This window comes from Squalius cephalus (assembly GCF_949319135.1).
Source record: "Squalius cephalus genome assembly, chromosome: 24".
Taxonomy (NCBI): domain Eukaryota; kingdom Metazoa; phylum Chordata; class Actinopteri; order Cypriniformes; family Leuciscidae; genus Squalius; species Squalius cephalus.
This window is the reverse complement of record NC_137145.1, coordinates 8547508-8570739: the sequence shown is the minus strand read 5'-3', so window position 1 is coordinate 8570739 and position 23232 is coordinate 8547508. Positions and strand designations below refer to the sequence as shown.

At 37.4% G+C, this 23232-nt stretch overlaps 1 protein-coding gene across 10 annotated transcripts in view; it reads right to left on the bottom strand.

Annotated features, from left to right (window-relative positions):
• usp25 (ubiquitin specific peptidase 25) overlaps positions 1-23232 on the bottom strand; it is an 86807-nt gene that overhangs the window by 39097 nt on the left and 24478 nt on the right. For 6 of the 10 annotated variants that reach the window (XM_079861786.1, XM_079861789.1, XM_079861793.1 and 3 more), the window contains one exon: positions 12031-12173. The exons of 3 other annotated variants lie outside the window; for them this stretch is intronic. The gene's annotated coding sequence lies outside the window, so the exon portion shown is untranslated. Of the gene's footprint in view, positions 1-12030; positions 12174-13859; positions 13948-23232 lie in introns of all 10 variants that reach the window. One more of the 10 variants, XM_079861787.1, reaches the window with a different exon arrangement.

Sequence of the window (23232 nt, the reverse complement as noted above, 5' to 3'; positions counted from 1 at the left end):
TTTTCAAGCCCAACGAGTTCAATGGTTGAAATATAATCAATTATTGAACACAAATTATAACACCTTACATCATACAATACTGTATATCAGTATTGTTATTTTGCTAAGAAAATATTAAGGTTAATGGTAAAAGAAAGTGGGTTTTACTAAATGGGTTTTGAAAAAAATGTGTCTTCTAATCATCAGTACTGTTGGTTGAGATAAAAAATAAATAAAAAAGATAATAAAATAAATTCAGATGATTTAAAAATGTAAGAAATGCACAAAAGCTTCTAAAGAGAACTGAGGCACTAAACTTCACAAGTTTAACAGTCAGGAAGCAACTAATAGTGATAATGAGAACCATTAGAAGGGAAAAACCTTCTACGAATTGTGTGTGTGTGTGTGTGTGTGTGTGTGTGTGTGTGTGTGTGTGTGTGTGTGTGTGTGTGTGAGGGGTATCTCTGATTAACACATAATCAGGAAGTGTAATGTGATGTAGCAGACCAGAGCCAATCAGGGGAAGATTTTAACCAGGACAAATGTTGTTCACAATAGCCTGAGGGACATTTATCTAGAACACTTTTTGTGTTCAGAAACAGGAGAAACGGCCATTGAAATTAGATTTGTTTCTTCTGTACCAGATGTGTTTGGAACTGATAAATAAACAGAATATTATAACAATTGAACACAAGACTGAAAAGTGACCCCCTAAACATCCATTTACATACTATTTTATTTGTTACTAATTTATTTATTGCTATTTATTAATCATTTTGTTTTACAATGCATTTTATTTTATTTATTAATCATTTTGTTTTACAATGTATTTTATTTTACAATTTTTATTGTAAAATATAAAATTAAATGATTTATAATATATATATAAAAAAATATTTTATAAAATACATTATTTATTCATTCAATTAATTTATACACATTTTTTATTTTATAATAGTCCCACTGTCAGTCGATAAAATTATATAATTAAAAAAATATTATTTTATAAAGTATAATTAAAATAAAAAGTATATAGTATAAAATCTTTTATTATTTAATTTTAAATTACCACTGTCAGTCAGCATAAGGGATCAGTTCAAAACAAGCATCCAATTAATTAAGACAAAAAGAGGAAGTGAAGTCAGAGTAAAAAAAACCCTGATCAGATCCCACAAAACATGAAAAAGTGAAACAAACAATATATTAAGAGACAACAATTGTGGTTTCTTAGACAATGCTGAGCTGTATGTGTGCGAAGGAGAGAAAGAGAGAATGTGTGTGTGTGTCCCGGGAATCTGAACGGGTCGGGGTAGTTGGTGTCTCCGGGCAGTGAAGAGGTCAGGACAAACACAAGCTGCTATTCATGGACAAATCAAGTTTATGTGAGAATCTCCCCCCCTCCTCTCAGCCCTCATTAACATCTGAATGCTTCATAACATCAGCGCCTGAAAGTGCAAGATCCTGTCAGAGTGGAAGTCAACAGAGGGACCGAGAGTGAAAAAAAAAAACCTTTGCCTTGTCTCTTCATATAGAATAGACCCCCAGAACCCCCACTCTCTTAAACAACACCTCCGCCATATGTAAGCCAGCCACACACGGGTCAACCCCAATGTTAAACAGAGCAGCTTGTCAACCCATACACACATGCACACACACGTGTGCACACATGATCACACGCATGTGCAAACACACTCGATTAATATTCCACCCCGGCTGTACCATCACAGATCTGGTGGGCTCGTCCGGCTTACTCGAAACACACCTCATTTCCTGTGACGCCATGTCTACGCTCATAGACCCGGAAACACAGGGATGTGGAGATAAAAAAACAAAAAACAGACACAGCCTCTGCTCTTTAAGGTGGACCCATGGAGTTGAGGTCACAGAATGGAGCAGGATACTGAGAGGAAAGAGACGGGATGCGATGACAAGCTGCCTGAATGCCATTACAGTGAGGATCAAGCAACGATAGCAAGAAATTAGTGTTTAAGAGGATACCTTTAAAAATAGGTCTACAAATACTGCCATCTCATTTTTATTTAAAACATTTAGAAATGATACATTTTATATAAAACAATATGACAATTTAACAATTTTAAGATATCTCCACATTTATGTGTAGCTCTTTTATGTGTTCTGTGTTTTGATTTAGTTTTATTAAGTTTTGATTAACAGTTTTATTTTATAAATCTGTGACACATTCATATAAATATTTCAGTATCTTTCATACCGTGATAGTATAAGCATATTTATGAACTCTTTTAACCAAACATTCTCTTTGCCTCCAATAAAACATTTTTGATTACCTCAATAAAAGTGCAACGATACATATTTATTACTCTATACAATGATACCAACAACAAAAACCATTTAATATAGGCTATACAGAGGAAGAATTTAGGCAAATTCAGGCACTTTTTGAAATTGAGATCAAAAGTGACCTGATTTACCTGAACTTTGTGTGTGTGTGTGTGTGTGTGTGTGTGTGTGTGTGTGTGTGTGTGTGTGTGTGTGTGTGTGTGTGTGTGTGTGGTAAGGAAAAACGGACTTTAACTATTATTAAATACTACAAAAGTCATCCCATTCAGTTTTTGCTCAGCTGCTAAAATTGTTATGCTTATTAAATTAGATATTACAAGAAATTAAGTAAATTTACCAGATTTGCATCTTTTTGTGGTATTTTTAATTAATACTAAAAGTTTGGAGAGAATAAAGGGTGAAGCGATACGCAACTTTAACATATTTAACAAATCTGGAACTACATTAAAAAAGGGGGGAGAAAAATCTACAACCTTGCAATAGATGTCAAACAAACAGAATTAAGAATTTAACAATGCCACTTTTTTAGAACTTTAAGCATGTAACAAACAACAGTGGAATAATTCTGTTCAGAATGTTTAGAATTATTCCATTTAAACCATAATGCAGAATGTAACCAGCAGACCAAAGTAATCAGTGCGAGATACAATCAAGATTTCCGAAAACACAAAGCATGTCTAATTGAATCATAGTAAAAGTTCCCAAAGGCAGCTCTGTGGTCTAGGGACATTAATAACATTTGTGGATTGAACCAAAGATGCCATTCCAACAGAAAAGAGGCCTGAGATTACACAAAATAACAACATGACTCAAACCTCTGCTTTCCAAAAGCCCAGACTTATGCAACTGACACTCCAGACAGAGCCAATATGGACCCGAGCTCAAATATACCCTGACCACCATTAAGGTCTGATCTTATTACAGCGTGGTCTGGGGATTTGGACCGACGCATCCCCCCCCACAACACCAGGGCACAGAGTTCACCGCGCTCGGCTGCTGGCAGACGGCTCTGGTTCATACTTCTGAATCCCTCAGCTGTGTTACGCTCGCCCTCTGCTCCGTCGGACCCCTCAAGAGCTTTCCGTCTCACGAGCGCACGCATATGTTTGTCTCTCCGGCCGGCCGTTAGTGAAACCAATCACAGAGGCTGTAAACAGAGACCCAACCCCACTCCCTGAAGACCGGTCCCGGCCCAGATCGGGTTCCCACTCACAGAGAAAGCCTTAGTGTATCGTCCTAGTGGAGAGGCTTTTCATCTGTAGAGGAATCAAATTCTGTTCAGTTGAGCTTCAAATATAAAGCCAGAGAATCATTATAGAGAAAATGTTCAATTGGCACATTCACCGAATCATTGTCCTTTAAAATGAATAAAAGGACCATTAGGGCTGCACAATTTATAAAACTAAATAATTAAGATTACAGATGGCACAATGAACTATCATGAAAAGTAACAATTATATCTGTTTATGTCCTGTTACATAAAAATATTCCATTTGTAACATGTTTTGCAGCAGTTGAGCATTGCAACCAAATCACAGACATGTCTTGCAACGTAGACAATTTAACCTCCACTGTCAAATATTTAAAACATTTGGTAACACTTTACAATAAGTTTTCAGTTGTTAACATTAGTTAACTACATTAATTACCATAGACTAAGAGTGAGCAATACCTCTACAGCATTTATTAATCTTAGTTAATGTTCATTTCAACATTTACTGATACATTACTTAAAATCAAAAGTCGTATTTGTTAACATTAGTTAATGCACTGTGAACTAACATGAACAAACAATGATCAGATGTTTTTTATTAACTAATGTTAAGATGAATAAATACTGTAACAAATGCATTGCTCAATTAATGTTAGTTAATACATTAATGTTAACAAATGAGGCCTTATTGTAAAGTGTTACCAAACATTCTATTCTATTAATCAATTATAATAATCAAAATGAATGATAGAGATAATCATCAACATCATTTTTAATCAGAATTGTGCAGCTCTAACTAACATAATTAACTTGCTAATATAAATATTTAACTAATTTAAATTGTGTCAATAAGCCAGTTAAGTTGTGCCTTTTTTGATAAAACACCTGCACTTTAGAAATTGTGTGTGTGTGTGTGTGTGGGGGGGGGGGGGGGGGGGGGGGGGGCTATAGCTAATCTCCACTGTCCAGTTCTTGAATCTTGAGACGTCAGGGTGAAAAAAATCCGAAAGAGAGAAGGAGAGAGCTTGGTTAGCAGAGCGATGGCCTCATTTTCAACCTCCATCTATTCATTCCCTGCATTTCAATTATTTTAGATGTGTAATCCTTTCACTCTCAATAGCAAATGTAATCGTCCCCATGGCCACCGCACCAGACCGGTCAATATAAACCTAGACGACTCATTACTTCACAGGCTGCTGTCTACAGATGCTGGAGTCTTCATGAGCATAATAGCAACACAAGCCCCTGCCGCTATTGAGTTTCCACTTCCCAGATCTCCCTTTATTGCCTCTAAACCTGCCTCTCAAGGGCGCTTTAGTCCAACACATACACACACACACACACGTCACACACTTTGGCAATGCATACGTCCCTGTGTCTGCCCTAGAACGTGAGGATCCTTTTGTATTTTGAGGAATTCTCTTTTTCCCCTCAAAAATGCATATCAAAAATATACTTGACATTTGAAAAATGTTAAATAATTTTATGCTTATTATGCTCATTTTCATAACACTCGACGGAAGTCGGTTTTGTGGCTAGAAAAGGTAAAAAAGAAAGACAGTCCAAGAACTAAAAACATAACACAATATAGTTGTACAATAACAGAGAGAAAGAAAACCACTCAAACATTCATAAACACTGGTAAAAAAAAAAAAAAAAGTTTTGATAAATAAATAAATATAGGAGACTGATTGCTTCTGAAACCTACAGCAGCTTTGTATTTGAAAATTAATCAAAGGATAATAAATCATATTTTGTTTTGTGACATTACATTAATGTCAAATAGGCAAATTTTACAGCTACTGTACATTCCAATTATTGTAATGCTTCCAGGCATTTTACATCTTTTTTTAATTCCAATTATACTGGTTCTAATTATAGTAATTCCTTGCAAAAATTAATTTCATGGAGCTATTTAAAAAATATATATATATATATTGAGCAGTACAACAAAAACTACCATGATCCATAAATATTTTGCAATTTAATTATGGCATTATTGTTTTCACATAAGATTATCATGATCATTTTTCTTTTCATTACAGTAAAAGGGGGTAAAATGTGCTTAACCCTTTGTGAAAATAATGTCAAAAAACATAATTTCTAAAATTTTACTTAAATATATATAAATTAATTTCTTTTAACTGTATTTTTAATTTTGTGGAGAATTATGTCCCAAACAGGTTTTTTGAGCATCAATCTAGTCTTGATGACACGACAAGACAAACTAGTGATCTTCTAATTGCATGCAAACAAAAGGAGAGTTTAACCCCTCACTGAGCTGCCCAGGACAGCCTTTGTCTCACACTAAATATGTGTGTTTGCCTTTTGTGCCTGAAATAGTCCCCTCTCTTCAGACAGCAGTCAAAAGCCCTTGATGAAGAGTAGCTCTCAATGCAGTCCCACCCCGTCCCTTTAGGACATCAGAAAGGCAAGAATGGAAGACTGCTGGACATTTAACAAGTAAACAAGGATGAAACAAGGCAGCCGTAAAAGCAAGGAGATGCATTTCACCTCTAGAGCCCTGTCACCATGCAGCTGCCAGTGAGTAGGAAGTGATGCCACATGAACTAGGGGACTGTAGTGAACATTAACCAAACACAAATGTTTCTTTTGTTCTGTAAAACATGCACACACTCTGAAAGGTCACTAACAAAATCAGTAAAAGGTTCAAATAACAACCATCACACCTGCACAAACAGTTTGTCTTTGTAGAATATGTGGAAACAGATAAAAATGCATGTGAAATTTAACACAGACATAGTAGCCCTCCACTGCTTTTCACAATAGATTCGTCATATTGTCAAACCTGCATTTTTTGGACAATATTTTTCTATATACAGAAACGAATAGTAAAAAAGAATAGAAATACAATAAAATATCTTTATTAGAAAAGTTTTCTATATAGCATACTAAAGTAAAATATTGCCTTTCAATGTTGAAACAAGTTACCTGTCAAAAAGAAAGCTGAAGAGAGAGAGAGAGAGAGAGAGAGAGAGAGAGAGAGAGAGAGAGAGAGAGAGAGAGAGAGAGAGAGAGAGAGAAACACTTCCAAAAGGCTTTTTGAAGGATTCTGACATTTTTCAGACATTTTTTTTTTTATTCTTCTTATTGTTCAGTCTTACAATCATTATAAATCCTCCTGGACAAGGTATATAAACCTTTAAATGTAGAAAAAACCTGGTCTGCATTTTTTATAGAAGATTGAGTTAAATTAAATTTGACTAGAATAGGGAACTTTCAGGCTGTCTGCTGGGGATTTCAGGGCTTTTTTTGGTCCTCTTTCAGAGCGATCTGGCCCATTCAATGGTTCTGAATGAGAAACGGATCAGTGCAAACACACACAGTCTCCAGTTCAGACATGACATCATCTCTTTTATGGCTCTCCAGGACACAAATTATGTGTGTGTGTGTGTGTGTGTGTGTGTGTGTGTGTGTGTGTGAGAGAGAGAGTGTGAGAGAGAGAGAGAGAGAGAGAGAGAGAGAGAGAGAGAGAGAGAGAGAGAGAGAGAGAGAGCGAGAGAGTGTGTGAGAGAGAGAGAGAGAGAGAGAGAGAGAGAGAGCGAGAGAGTGTGAGAGAGAGAGAGAGAGAGAGAGAGAGAGAGAGAGAGAGAGAGAGAGAGAGAGAGAGAGAGCTTCTTAGTGCCATTTCTCGATACTGTAGTCAAACTAATAATTTGTGTAAGAATCCGGCTAAACTAATGAACTAAAGCCTGAAGGACTGAGAGAAAGATTTATGTTTTAAACACAATGTCTGTAACACTTGAAATCTTGAAAACATAAATAAAGAATTATTTTTAAGTTAAACCAAAAAATGCTGGATAAAAATGTATCATTAATATTAATTTACACATCATAATATTTAAAACGTAACAAAACTGTTATAAATAAATAATGAATATTATCTAATCCTATTAAATACATAATAAATGGATGCTTGAATAGATCATATATATTTTTTAAAAACTGGAAAGTCTGCTTAAAATTACTTTTATTTAATCAAAATAAAATGATTACTCATTTGAGTAAGATAATAATCCACACATTATAGAAAAAAATGTGATGAAAACTAAAAAAAATAACGAACTAAAGAACTATTTGAAAAAAATAATAAGCAGAAAGTTAATCTGAAGTCAGCAGAGTTTCTATCCACAAGTTGTCCAAAAAGTTTTTCAACTACACAATCCAGACCCATCTAGTTATGATCTTTATAACAAGAGCTTCTGAGGAAACCTAATACCTAGAAAAACATGTCTCAGGCCTGAATCCTGATCACCAGAACTGTCTGACCACATAGCACCTGGAAACTCACAGCCCATAAAGCTCTGTGGCAAACTGCGGTTTTCACTCTACTCCCGGAAAATGACAGTGTGACAAATTTATAGCCTGTGAGGCAGTTAAACACATTCGGCACTCAGCGTTCTGCCTGTCAACCGAGAGCAAGTACGCATCCACCTTTTAGTCCGTTAGAACCGCAACAGAGCGATTGGAACACACACACACACACACACACACAAAATAACAGTGTTCCTTTCCTCCCTGTCAAAATCACTAAGTTAAGAGCAGCACAGCTCATTAAGGGCTGAATCAATGTTCTCTCTAACTAGCGTAGACTAGAAAAACCGTGTGGACAAAAGACTAAAAACAAAAGCTAAACAAATGGACATTGTTTCTACAGTCCAGTTTAAGAATGAAATTAAAGTCATAACAAATCTTGTTATGAGACAAGGACCGCAATCCTTTAAAGTACAGTAAGAAGAGTTCAAGTTCATAGTGGTACAGTATAAAACTGCAAAAGTAGTGACTGTTTCCAAACATGCGGAAGCCCACAGAGGTCATGCACTTTGTTTCAGTCAAAAGTTATCTTTTAGCAGAAAAAAACAAAAAGCAATAATGCCACTTTATATTGTAACGGATCTACCAATATCAAATAGCTGTCATCCTGCCTATATGCAACTATAGATATAGATATAAAGGAAGCTGACATTAAATACTACTTTGGGGAAAACTGAGATTTCCTTGCTAGATATTCCAACATTTTTAGAATTATTTTGCATGGAGCTTTAATTGTGTCATATTAAATGAGACTTTCTATACTTCATTCTTTTAAATTTTAACCTAAAATATTGCTAAAAAAAATAATGTGGTAACTAGGCTATATATGAAAATATGGTAACTAATGCAATATAGAACGAGAAAGAGAGAAGCCTAGAGAGAAAAAAAAAAAGTTAGGCCCAATAGAAATAGGTTTTCCTCTGTTATAAACCTAAAATTAGATGGAACATTTGTCTAAACTGAGGACTGGAGAGGAGAGGAGATCAGAGACGAGATATCTGTTTTTTAAAAGCCAGGCCATCAACTTGATGTGCCCTGAAGAAACTTTAATATAGAACAGCAAAGAGCCAAAAATAAACCATCTGCCACAAAGACTTCAGAAGGCCTCATTAAGAAGGTGTGCAGATCTGTTACTTCAGAGGATAGTGACCTACATACCTAAAATAGAGAACTAGATTCAGTGGTGGCCCCTCGCTCTCTCTCTGTGCTAAGTTGACAACTAAACTGCAGTATCCCACCTTTCACACACACACACACACACACAAATGGCCTGCAAACCGTAAGCAGCAACACAACCCATGCTAAGCTAAAACTACTCGACTCCTTTGCCATTTTGTCCTCCTGCTTTTTTCTTTTTGTGCATTCCCTCTTTTCCATGCCTCTGGCCGTGCTTTGAAACAGCACTCTAGAAGAGAAAGCCGTACGATAATGCCTGTCCAAACATCTCATTCCTGTGACACAAGGTCGTCTAAGTGGGCAACAGAAAAAGGTGAACAGAGGCTTTTCTTAAAGAAAAAGACATTTTCCAAGACTCCGGCTTTGGAAGAACAGGTGCCACAGCATCAGACAGACAGGTTGTATAAAAAACTAAATAATGTGAATACATGTAACCACCAGGTTTCAGACTGATAAGAACCAAAACAAAAGATACTTTTTGACAGAATATTTTTTGGACTAAAATTACTGAACACTGAGAAATACCTCAAATAATAACGCAGACATTGATTAGTACAAATATGTATTGTATATTACAACATAAAGCACATTTGATCTATTGCCAAAGTTCCTGAATAAATTACCAAGCAAGTAAAAAAATGTAGCTTGAATTGCCCATTTCAGCCAAATATTGTCCATTAATTTAGCCTATGTTAATGAAATCGCTGCTTAGAAAGGTAAACAAAAGGGCCTCTATATATTATATATATATATATATATAAATTTCTTTAAGATTAATGCACTCCCTGAAAAATATTCTGTCAAAAAATGAATGAACAAGTTCAGAGATGTCCTTAAATACTGTGTGAGAGCATCACAGATTCAAAACCCGGCAGCCATAAGTATGTAACAGTGCGAGTGGCTCTCCGTACAGTCCTTCCAACAGTTTACGCAAAGTTTCTCACTCTCTGCCAAGTTCAAAGCATGCCGTCGAGTCCCATAACTTCCATAAGCAATACTAGAGGATTTACAAACATTCATAAACGGGTCTTTATCAGATCGTAGTCCGTATTTGGTATGTACGTACACACACAGCACCAATGCCTCCGGCCGTGACCCTTTAGCCCAGCTGCAATTCAAAAGCACAAAGCTCCCTTTTCACGAAAACCTGCAGCTCAATGCGAGTGATAAACTGCCTGAGTTGTTTCTCACAGGAAACTGAGTTCTTGACGGTTCAGAGAGGCAAAGAGAAGCCAAACAAAACAGCACAAAAAAGAACATCAAGGACTGTACGATCCTTTGTGTCCATGCAACTTTAGCAAAAAAAAAAAAAAAAAAAAAAACCCAGCATAGTACTCACAAGGAAAGAATCCTACTTGTTCTGGTCCATTTCGTGTTTCGCCGCCGCCAAAAAAATCTCCCTCCTAGCCGGAGCACCGGAGACTGTCGAACCAACCCGAGGGCCCCCGGGAAAACAGCCCCGGCGCTGGCTGCCTCTCGCTGCCTGTCAGGCTAGGAAACCGGCTTCTGTGTGGGGAGCAGCTGTTCCCCTCCACCTCCTCCTCCTCCCAACCGCAGCAGTTCTGTACAACCACACAAAAGCGGACGGAACGCGGATGCCTCCTCCCAGCAATCGCACAAGCGCAGATGAGCGGGGCTGAAAGGCTGGTGGTCAGAGAGGCAGGTATTTAGTTCGCACCGTTTTCTAGTTTGTGGACTCGCTTGCTTTTTCAAGAGTGGGAGGGGACAAGCTGAAAGATTCTGGGCGAGGAAACGGCACATAATCCCTAACGGCAGAAACTTCCTACTCGCTGGTAATAAGCAGGACATCCCCCGTCCGAGGGAGCAGGAATGCGAGGCCCACTTTCAAAGAGGCCCAGTTACAAACAGGGCACAAAGTCACTTTAGCGTGACCTGGGGGTCAGACACGGCAAGTGTGTGTAAGAGAGCCTGTGTGTGTGCGTTTAAGCAGACATAACCACTAAACAGACGTGTGTCTAGAGTAAGTACAGCAATGCTGAAAGCAGAGAAGAGAAACAGACATTCATTTGCCATTTTTAAACTATTAATTATTATATATATTAACCTTCCTGAAACATTTGAGAATATATGAATTTTCTTTACTCTTCTTGAAAAAACCCTGACCCTTTTTGTGAAAATTGGTCATCTAAACTATTCAAATCAACTTGCTCCGCCTCTGAAATGACTTTTCTTTTCAACTGACATCATCAAGCCCACTTCTTTTTGTACTCCACTGCTTTAACCACCCGTCAGAATACCATATTAACATACTACTCCCACTATCACTCACCACGTTTGCGAAAATGAGCAGTTTACAACACGGAACATTGTGCACTTGACAGAAACGACTTTCATTTCCAATGTGACAGATGAACTGCAAGTAATATCAGCTGTGATTTTAAACTCATTCTTGGCATTATTTTATTAACAGACTGCCAAAATGTACAGCAAATTGGATTAAAAATGCAGAATGACCATTTTTATTTGCAAAATGATAACTTGCCGCATGCCGAAAACAAACATGCAATTTACATTTGCATTCAGCAGACGTTTTTATCCAAACCCACTCGCATTGCATTCAAGGTGTGCATTTCAACAGTTCATGCAAATTCTGGGTATCAAACCCATGACCTTGATGTTGCTAGCACCATACTCTACTGTTTGAGCAACAGGAACACTCTACAGCAACTTGATGAGGTCACGCGATTACATTTTACTGTATCACTGTTTGAAAAATATATAGAGGAATAATGTTTAATGTTTCATTTCCTAAATAAAAAAAATAGTTGGCAGCATGTAGTATATAGTGTGCAGTATTCAGTATGCTAGCATTCTGTTCTGAACAGAGCCACATAGCTTTTCACAATCCCATCAATTTTACAATGGATAAAAGTTCTGCGCAAACATTCTAGTTTCAAGTTTCACTTGAAAATACGACACGTTACAGAAGTAAGATGGGTCACCATATCATGTTAACTATGAGGAAATGTGTTCAGTGTTTTAGTCACCTTCTCCAGAAGCTCTTAAACTCCAGATATCAGCTGCTGTTCTGGCCCCGTCTCTTGAGGAGAGGCGAGCTGAGAATGTGGAGAATTCAAATCATGTTTAACGAGGCTGTTGATCTTTTCACTCACGTCACCATTTCAATTGTCTGCAGCAAAAAATAATAATAAAACGTCAGAAGTCAGAAAATAACATGTGACAAATCATTCAAACTGGCACTCATTTTAAACATGTGGAGTAACTTAAATAAAGGGAACTTTATAGTCAATAATTTAAATAGCACTTAACACTTTAACACCTCGAAACAGTTAAACAAGTTGAAATGTGAACAATTAAATTAGATTACTTTGAGAATGAAGCATCTATAAATTTTAATTGTGAGATAAAATGACACTCCACAGCAAACAAATACAAAATGACTTAATGTACAAAACCATTTGTATTTAAATCTGCAGATAAGACCAAAAATAACATAAAATTGGCCTAAATACACTATATTTAAAGACCAACTTAGATAAACATCTAATATGTTCCAGTACCACTTCTATAGACTGCAAGATACATTCATTTCAAATCACTTTTTAAAATATTAAGATCCAGGGCTACTTTCTGCTGCATTTGTCAGAATAATATAAATATGGGTTGTTCACATGCATTCCGCAGAGCAGCGATCTAAAACCCTGATGTAGCTCTCACTAGAAGTTACAGCTTTGCTCACTGACATACCATGCGGGCACTTGACAAGCATTTAAAAACATATCCCTGAAGCCAAACGTAAAAACAGAAAAAAAAAGAAGAAAAAAAATATCTGGATGTACATGCAACTTATCTTACCAGATCAGATTTTGCCTTCATACCCAAACCTAGTATGAAGAACGAACTATCTTTGAGTTGATTTTATGTTAAAAAGTTGGAAAATATAGTTTTGTTGATCCTTTGTTGATCAAGGTGTTCAGCATACCAGTTTCTACATGAAACCGCCATACAATGATACCTCCACTGACATTTAGTCACAGCAGAATGTTTTTTTTTTTTTTTTTTTTTTGTAGAGATCAAGTAGAGATTTATGGTTTAGGTTTATTATTTTTATAAGATCCAAGTCAAGACATATTTATAAGCTAGGATGTTCAGTAGTGGTTGATTGATCCAAGTTTCAATGAAAGATGCATATAGAGAGCAGTGTGCTTTATAAAACACGTACAAAAAGCTGCAGAAATGAACACTTATTTTAGACTAAATTAATTCTAAATAGTACTCAATATTTTTTTCCAAAACAGGAAAATGCACATTATTCAGTCAGGGGAATGAAAGACGTGAAATTGACTCAAGGGGAAACAACCACTTAAACTGGCAAATGGGCACAGATCTTGGCCGATGCCAATATAAAGAGTGTCTCAAGTGTCATTTGGTGAAGAATCGATTGCCATCTATGCATCTGAAAAAGAGAGAGAGACAAAAAGAGAGATTGACGGCATGTCAGAGGTAAGTGAAACTCTGGAACCCATCCAGGGTTGAAATGACCTAAGAGCTATTCATCCATCTCATGGCATATTTCCTGTAATCAGAGAATTATGGTGATTGAAAGTGATTGGTCAGGGTCAGCACTAATGCACAATAAAACCAAATGCTGAGCTGGGAAACATGGGGACCGATCAAAAGGCCCCAACCGTGCAATCCCGTAACCAGGACAAAGATAGTGAAGAGAGATGGCCTTCCATCAGCGATGCTGCTCTGATTCCCGAGGCAGAATCACTCATTTGGAGAGCCAATCAGCCTTTGAAAAGCTTTACGATGAATCTAATTCATTATCGTGTGATGTCACAATGCTACTCACCTGTGATTGGTCGCAGAAAAGAGCCGTTTGTCGAAACGAGGCCACTGGGGTGCCGCGATTGGCTGTCGGCTCCTGGTAACAGTGTGGCCTGTGCGGAGACAGAGCCCAGCTTGCATCTTATTTGTCGACTGATGGGAATCTTGTTGAGCCAGCTGCGTTTCCATGGAAGAGGCACCTTGAGAGGGTCCCAAAACCACCCCGAGCCCCCCTAACTCTCTCAATCTGACTGCCCCGTCCCGACCCGTCTCGCTTTAACCGCGCACCCCGCTGGGCTGCAGTGTTTGCGGTAAAATCACGGTCTCTGACACGCAGACGCCAGCAGTTCGGAGAAAGCATCATTAAACACGATGGCTGGCAATATCACCTCATTTTTCTTGCTCTCGCTCTTATTTGCTTTTATTTTTTCTCTGGTGGCGGCGTGATTCTTTTCTCAAGCTTTAGCGCACTAAAGGCGACCGTTGATTGATATTCAGTTCAGGAAGGGAAAAAAACTCTTGAACAAAAAATATCTCCAATGAATAGCTTTGAACAGAATGTCCTCTTCTGTCGGGTTCTCAGAGAACAGCCTCTGGCTGCCTCAAGGGACCGTGGATATTTTAGCAGCCGGTTACGCTCTGTATCCACTCATGGTCCTGAATTTTGTCAGACAAGATCATTCTGGACAGTCTGAAATAAAATAATACCAAAAGAAACAGACTGTACCAGAAAAAAACACTGCGTGCTGCGACAATCGGCCGATCACACGGGACTCAGCGCAGCAAAAAACAAAAAAAGACAATAGAGCGGCCATATTTGTTCGGTTCTCTTTTTAATGCTGATTCAGAGTGAGATCATTAAGCAAATCTTAAGAATTCTTCCTAAACAGAATTTCTAATGACAAAACACCAGATTAGCAGCAATAGAGCAAATTAAGACAATGGGGGTACTTTATGAAACTGGCACTTCTGCTGCAAAACGGCATGCTGAGAAAGCCAGATGAGTTGATTCAATTAAAATTAAAGTTTAAAGACCAAGAGCCAAGCGAAAACATTTAGGCCTTATTTTAATTATATAGTTTCCCTAAAAATGTTTTTGTTTTTGTTTTTTTGGGATAAACAAAAAAATAAAATAATTATTAAATATATTGTTGCAGGAATTAGTACTAAAACCCAGAAAGGAGTTAGCATTGCTGAACTTCCCGTTCCACTGTCCCGAAGTCAATGAGATTTTTGAAAGGGTTTTTGGTTAAAGTCCCCATGAAATCAAAATGAACAATTCTTATTATTTATGGAATATTGCAATATTTATTATAAAAACTTTATCTAAGAACATCATTATTATTTTTTTAATTAATGTGCCCTTCTCTTCTCTGATGACGTGTTTACTGGCGTATGGGCGGGGCAACCTGTCACTCACATGAGATCGCAGCGATAGCAAATGACAACGATGCAACGATCCAATTGTCAAAATTAAGTCCCGTCCTAAACTTTTTTTTCTTGTTCGAGAAGCCACTGCACGTCAATACGTCACAATAGGGAAGAAAAAACTATCGCAACTTCCGTTTCATGCTTACTTTAAATGCTTGAAATAAAGTCTTTGGTGAACACAAGCTCAAGTTATGTTCAAGTTTTATTCTATGACATAAAAAAAACATCAGTAATAATATCCCACTAACAAGTGGCTAAATGGGACTACAGAGGCTGTCGGGGACAATAAACACCACGCCGAACAGGAAAACTCAAGTCCACTTTCACAGCCTCGCTGTGTTTATACTCACATTCTTGCAAAGTATTCTAACTCAAACTTCCCTACTTGTAGATTTTAAATACAGATTAAAAGATCTGTCAGAAGTTTAGCAGTCGTGCAAATGTGGTGTAGTAATAGGGTTGTGAAACCCTAAACCAAATTTTCTGAGTTACAGTGAGGAAAATAAGTATTTGAACACCCTGCTATTTTGCAAGTTCTCCCACTTGGAAATCATGGAGGGGTCTGAAATTGTCATCGTAGGTGCATGTCCACTGTGAGAGACATAATCTAAAAAAAAAAATCCAGAAATCACAATACATGATTTTTTAACTGTTTATTTGTATGATACAGCTGCAAATGAGTATTTGAACACCTGTCTATCAGCTAGAATTCTGACCCTCAAAGACCTGTTAGTCTGCCTTTAAAATGTCCACCTCCACTCCATTTATTATCCTAAATTAGATGCACCTGTTTGAGGTCGTTAGCTGCATAAAGACACCTGTCCACCCCATACAATCAGTAAGAATCCAACTACTAACATGGCCAAGACCAAAGAGCTGTCCAAAGACACTAGAGACAAAATTGTACACCTCCACAAGGCTGGAAAGGGCTACAGGGAAATTGCCAAGCAGCTTGATGAAAAAAGGTCCACTGTTGGAGCAAGGCTCGAAATTGCGACCATTTTGGTCGCATATGCTCCTGAAATTTAATCTGTGCGACCTAAAAATATATTTGGGAGCATTTGTGCGAGTGTAAATAATGGTTGTGGTGCGACCTGTTTTCATTTCTCTAAAAAACGTTTGCAAATTACTTCACAGTGTGTACCTTATGTGCGCTGATACACAATGGCCGGACCGTCATTCTATCCCGGGGTTTTTCCTGCATTGATTTTTTTTGGCGGCCGCCAAAGCCTTTTGATCGGTGCCAGACATTCTCTGTCGGTGCGTGAGTGACTGCTGCGCTTGACGAGAGAAAGCCCCGGCCGCGCGCGCGCACTCTCACGTCTTCAAACAACTCGAGCGCTGTCTTGCTCTCTCTCCCTCGCGCATATTAATCAAAATCATTTGACACGATAGAAAAAGGGCGGAAGACCGAAGTTTCACATGGAGCATTCGGAGATTTTTTTTTCTCCTAAATTACCGTGGAGTGTGAATTGTGCTAAAAAATAAACTACCGGGATAATCACACAACGCTTGCCGTATGCTACACGTCTACTAATGACACGTCCGATTCGCGAACTAATGACTCATTTGAACCGATTCAACTTTAATGAATGGTTAAAACAACTGATCTGTCCAACACACTCACGAGACGTCTGAATCGGTGTATAACAAATCGGTAACACTTTACAATAATGTTCCACTTATTAAATTCTAGTTAACACAGTTAAACATGTACTATTAATAAACTGCACTTTGTTAATTTGTTAACCATTGTTAATGTTAATTTCAACATTTGGGCTACTAGCCTACATTATTGAAATATTTTTTTTTTATTTGTTAACATAGTTAATGCACTGTGAAGTAACATTAATGAACAATGAACAGCTGTATTTTTATTAACTAAGATTAACAAAGATTAATACAGCATATTAATAGCAATAGAGTGCCAAGTGCCAAGCAAAAAATGCAGGGACAGGTGTGTGGCAAACAAATCAGGTTCAATTATTAAGGCTTTTAATCGGCAGGATACGTCAAATATAACCATACTGTCTATGAATATAACACCGCATACACCATCGCCAAAGAAGAGCTTGCCTTCACTAAATTTATGTCAAATGACAAATCATGTGCCAATATCATCGGGGTGAGATGATATAGAGCCAGAAGACCAAATTTCAAATCTTGGCCACAGGATGAAATAAAATTTGTTAATATATAATTTGTAGTTGTGGTGCTCCTTAATTTTTGGTGGGTGCCAAAATAGAACTTTTTGGTCATAATTCCACTAAACGTGTTTGGAGGAAGAAGAATGATGAGTACCATCCCAAGAACACCATCCCTACTGTGAAGCATGGGGGTGGTAGCATCATGCTTTGGGGGTGTTTTTCTGCACATGGGACAGGGCGACTGCACTGTATTAAGGAGAGGATGACCGGGGCCATGTATTGCGAGATTTTGGGGAACAATCTCCTTCCCTCAGTTAGAGCATTGAAGATGGGTCGAGGCTGGGTCTTCCAACATGACAATGACCCGAAGCACACAGCCAGGATAACCAAGGAGTGGCTCTGTAAGAAGCATATCAAGGTTCTGGCGTGGCCTAGCCAGTCTCCAGACCTAAACCCAATAGAGAATCTTTGGAGGGAGCTCAAACTCCGTGTTTCTCAGCGACAGCCCAGAAACCTGACTGATCTAGAGAAGATCTGTGTGGAGGAGTGGGCCAAAATCCCTCCTGCAGTGTGTGCAAACCTGGTGAAAAACTACAGGAAACGTTTGACCTCTGTAATTGCAAACAAAGGCTACTGTACCAAATATTAAGATTGATTTTCTCAGGTGTTCAAATACTTATTTGCAGCTGTATCATACAAATAAATAGTTAAAAAATCATACATTGTGATTTCTGGATTTTTTTTTTGTAGATTATGTCTCTCACAGTGGACATGCACCTACGATGACAATTTCAGACCCCTCCATGATTTCTAAGTGGGAGAACTTGCAAAATAGCAGGGTGTTCAAATAATTATTTTCCTCACTGTATGTGTGATGAACATCATAGAAGTCAATGTTACCATTACCAACCGTTAGTTTTGATTGTAGGAGAAAACTAGTTCATTTTAAACAGTTTTGCGCTATTTTCAACTTCCACGTTTAAATTCGTCTTCGTGTCAACATCACAGGATGTGACGTTTTCTCGCACTATAGTTTGGCAATGACTCATATGTGTCTCATTAACTCATGAGACTGCGTGTCCGTGTTCTTTGAGAAGACACCTTTCTTAATTATTCATGACAGCACGCATTGACTTCCTATGACAGTCGCTTCAAACTGTGAGATTGCATACAGTAAGTGAGAGATGCATTAATGGATAAAAAACGAGTGTTTGTTTTTGCCTTGTAAGAGGTTCTACGTCGCATAAGTTCTCTTTAATAGTTGCAGAGTTTTCGACACAAACGCGATTCATCCACACTGAGTGTAACCGTTCTTTACGGCACTTTAACCGATCAAACGGCATCTATACCGCAGCAAAATAACTCTCAAAAGTTATCAAAGATAAAACAGCATGTTCACATATATTTTTGAAGCAGAGAACAAATGCGAATGGCTATTTATTTATCCATTAAATTATAGCTGTCACAGGATATGTACTGTATGGTGAAAACTAACTGATCCTGAAACAGGGGGTTTCATGACCCTTTAATTTACAGCACAGGTGTCAAACTCAGTTCCTGGAGGGCCACAGCCCTACAGAGTTTTGTTCCAACCCTGCTTCAACACACACACACCTGCAGTTTTCAAATAAGCCTGAAGGACTTGATTACCTGATCAGGTGTGTTTAATTAGGGTTGAAGCTAAACTCTGCAGGGCTGTGGCCCTCCAGGAACTGAGTTTGACACCCCTGATTTACAGCCTAAATTTAGCTTTATTTTGACAATTGTATTTAGGCTTCAAAATTCAAAATGAAGATTACCTTCATGAACAAAACTTTACACTTATTGTATAAAGTATAAGTATTATACACTTTTGTTGATCAGAGCTTTTTTTACTGCAATCATCCAAAAAACAGAAGAAAAAAAAATCCTATTGTCTTTTTGTCACTGGAACCATAGATATCCATATAAGGCTAGATGTCTTACGGCGGAGTCTCGAACGGCATCACCGGCGGCCATCTTGTCACAGGCAGGCTTTCTGGCGGGCTCTGTGGTACCTGATGTACAGTAAGGTGAGTGATCAGCACGAACACAAATACTCTTATCTCGCTGAAATCTTGACGGATTTACAAACGGTTTGGTTTCTTACAAACGTTATTAACGTGGCTATAATTCAGTAATTCTATCATTTATAATTCTAAATATGCAGTGTCATAACTACATCTCTGACGTTTATAACAAACCAAACAGTTTGAAAATCGGTAGTAAATTGAGCAAGTTATGGTTATGGTTAAAAAGTACATGCAGCATTAAAACACAATGTTACGAGTGAGCAAGATGGCCGCCACGTGCGGACGTCGACCTCCATTGGCCAGCAGCGCACGAGACATCTAGCCTTTATTATATGATATCTATGACTGGAACTAGGCATCTAACTTTTTCTGCAGCAGTTTATTTCTACTACAAAATAAGTGATATCGCCATCTACAGGGCACTGAAGATACTATATTTTGTGCATTTTGCCCTTACTCACTCAAACTTGTCAACAAACTTAACGTGACCTTTTTGAAGGATATTGGTTTACTTATTCCCTTTTGAGCTTAACTGAGATTTGAGTGTATAAGAAGCTGTTGTGTCGACCTTGATTTATGGCAATTTTATTTTAGAAAATAAATATGATTGCTCTCCTCACAAATCAACTGTTTCTTGTTTTTCACTGGCATGTCTCTCAGGTGTTGAGGACTGTGAGCTTTCATTCTGTATGAATAAGTACTGTTAAAATCAGATTCAAAGACTTTTACTCAAGTCATAATGGAATTGGTGACTTGTAACTTGTAATGGAGTCACTTGCTGTAAGGTATCTGTACTTACTCTAGTATGGTTTTTACACCTCTGCTCCAAACCCATATGCTGTTTTTAGACATTTTTTATGCAGCTCTTGCCATACAACAACAGTTTATAATGACCAGCTCAAAAAAGGACCAAAAACATCACCAAGCACTATAAAAATATCATAAGTATTTGTGCACCTTCAATTCAAAGTCTTATGATAGCTCTGTATGATGAACAAATGAAAATGTCAAATTGGAGCAAGTTGGTCATCAAACATCATTGATTTGAGAGCTGCAGCAGGGAGCAAGATTTTCAGTGAATAATGAATTTGTTTGTCACACAAAGCTATTGCATGACTACAGACTTTTTGTCCTTTTTGGGACGTGAAAGATGTAAACTAACTGTTGTTGTACAGAAATGTTCCTTTTGTGTTCTATAGAAAAAAAATAACAATATACAGGCCAGGGTCAGTGTAGTTATAATAAAACGAAATTTAATTAAAATAATTTTCAGAAACTAAAATTTAAGGCATAGTTCACCCAAAAATGAAACTTCTGTCATTAATTACTCGTCCTCATGTTGTTCCAAACCTGTAAGACTTTCATTCATCTTCGGAACACAAATGAAGATCTTTTAGATTAAATCTGAGCGCTTTCTGTCCCTCCATTGACAGCTATGCAACTACCACTTTGACGCTTCAAAAAGTTCATAAAGAGATCGTAAAACTAATCCATATGAATTGAGCAGATTAGTCCAAATTTTCTGAAGAGACTCGATCGCTTTATATGATAAAGAGATTTATTTACATATTTAACATTCATCAACTCACACATCAGTTGTGGTAAACAGAAGCTCAAGCATGTTCGATTGACGTGCGAGAACCAATGAGGTTCATTCTTGTGTCACGCAGCACGTTTGAGCTTCAGCAAGAACCAATGAGGTTCGTTTGAGCTTCTGTTTATGTTCGCGGATCAATGTTTATATGTGAATAAAAGCCTAAATTAAATATTTTCATCACATAAAGCGATCGAGTCTCTTCAGAAAATCTGGACTAAACTGCTCAATTCATATGGATTAGTTTTACGATCTCTTTATGAACTTCTTGAAGTGTCAAACTGGTAGTTGTATAGCTGTCAATGGATGGACAGAAAGCTCTCAGATTTAATCTAAAAGATCTTCATTTGTGTTCTGAACGAAAAATGCCAAATGAACGAAAGTCTTACAAGTTTGGAACGATATGAGGGCGAGTAATTAATGACACATTTGGGTGAACTATCCCTTTAAGCTGAAATAAAATATGCATATTAGATTAAAAACTTAAAATTCAAAATGCTGCCTTGGATTTAAGATGAAAAACTACAATGACTAAAACCGCACTAAAAATGAATTAAAGCTATACAGAAATTTCATAAAAAACTAATAAAAATGACAAAAGTACAAAATTATTAAAACAAAGTAAAAATAAAATGTAAAATGATGACAAATGGCCTTACATTATTAAAAGAAGCAGTGATTTAAACAGGCCCCTGCATTTTGCGATGTGGGCTATTTGCTAATGTCTCTGTGGACCTACAACAGACGCAGAGGGCAGCTGAGTCTTCGATTTTTGACTCGCACGGCCAACCGCGACCCCCGGGCTCGACGTGTCAGGTGTCACCGGGTGTCTAGACAGTCAGACAATGAAATATCACCATGGAAACGGGCAGGCTGTTATCAGCGGAGTGTGACAGTCAACAGTTGGGACAAGTCATGTTTAACAGATACACCGCCTGACCTTTTGAAGACAAACTAATAAAAAAAGCCCCCGAAGGCATCAGAAAGCAATGATTCATTGAAGAGAGGAAGAAAGACGAGGGGGGCAAAAACTCAATTACAAAGTAAGCAACAGTTCCGGTTGTCTGGACGTGGTTAGATAATGAGACATAAGCAGATAAATCCCTTCACAGATTAACATGGTCTCAGTAAACCAGCTCTGCAGGAAATTCATTTTGAAGACTAATCCTAGGTTGAATGCACATATTCAGGATAAGGAGTGAACAAATGTAATAATTGAAGAATCAACTATGAACCCATATTGGTCGACCACTATTATGGATGCTGGGGGAATGAGGATGGTGGTTATGGCCCTGGATTAATCCATTCCTAAAATGAAATTAAGCTAAACTGCAAAAAGTTATACAGGGGAAAAATAAGCATACATTTATACATTTTGTATGGTTGCTGTCCAGGAAAAAAAAAGAATAGGGTAACACTTTCACTAAACATTAATGAATGATATTAATAAACATGATTACATTACATAATGCTTCACAATTAATTAACATTCACATAGTCTCATGTCTAGGTTTTAGTTATATGATGACTAATCTCGTTCTTCAAATTAATCCAATCAACCCTGTTAGTAGTAAGTTATTGTACAAAAAAAAATTATAAGTTTATCAATAACTAACTTACAAACCAACATTTGGCCGATTAATGAGTCAAGTGTCATTCTATAAAAGCAGCAAACACTTCAAATTGATGTCTATAAACAACGAATGACAATTATTTAACATTTATTTGTGATATATATTCATATTTATGAACGCCTGGACTTTAAATGATTTGATTGATTCAGTTGAGTATTTCATATTTCAGGGTTGTTTAGTTGGATGTGATGTTAACAAACGACAGATGTCACTCATTACCTACTTGTATAATTCGTGTGCATGTCAGGGCAGAACAGTTCTTCACTTGCCTTAAATATTACAAAACAACAAACGTCGTAAAATATGAAAATGTAGACTGGCGCGAGCTCAATTGCGGTTTCCCTCACATGCCCCGAGGGCCGATTCGCGCCAAATTGACGTCACGCGCGCAACGTCTCCAACACAAAAAGTCTTTATCACGAAATTAAATGAGCGCTTAATATTCTCCCTGAAGGAGTTTATCGAAACCAGAATTTATGAATTATTACTTTTTATTATTTTTGTTTAGTTTTCCCATAAATAATATAAAAAGCATCGCCAA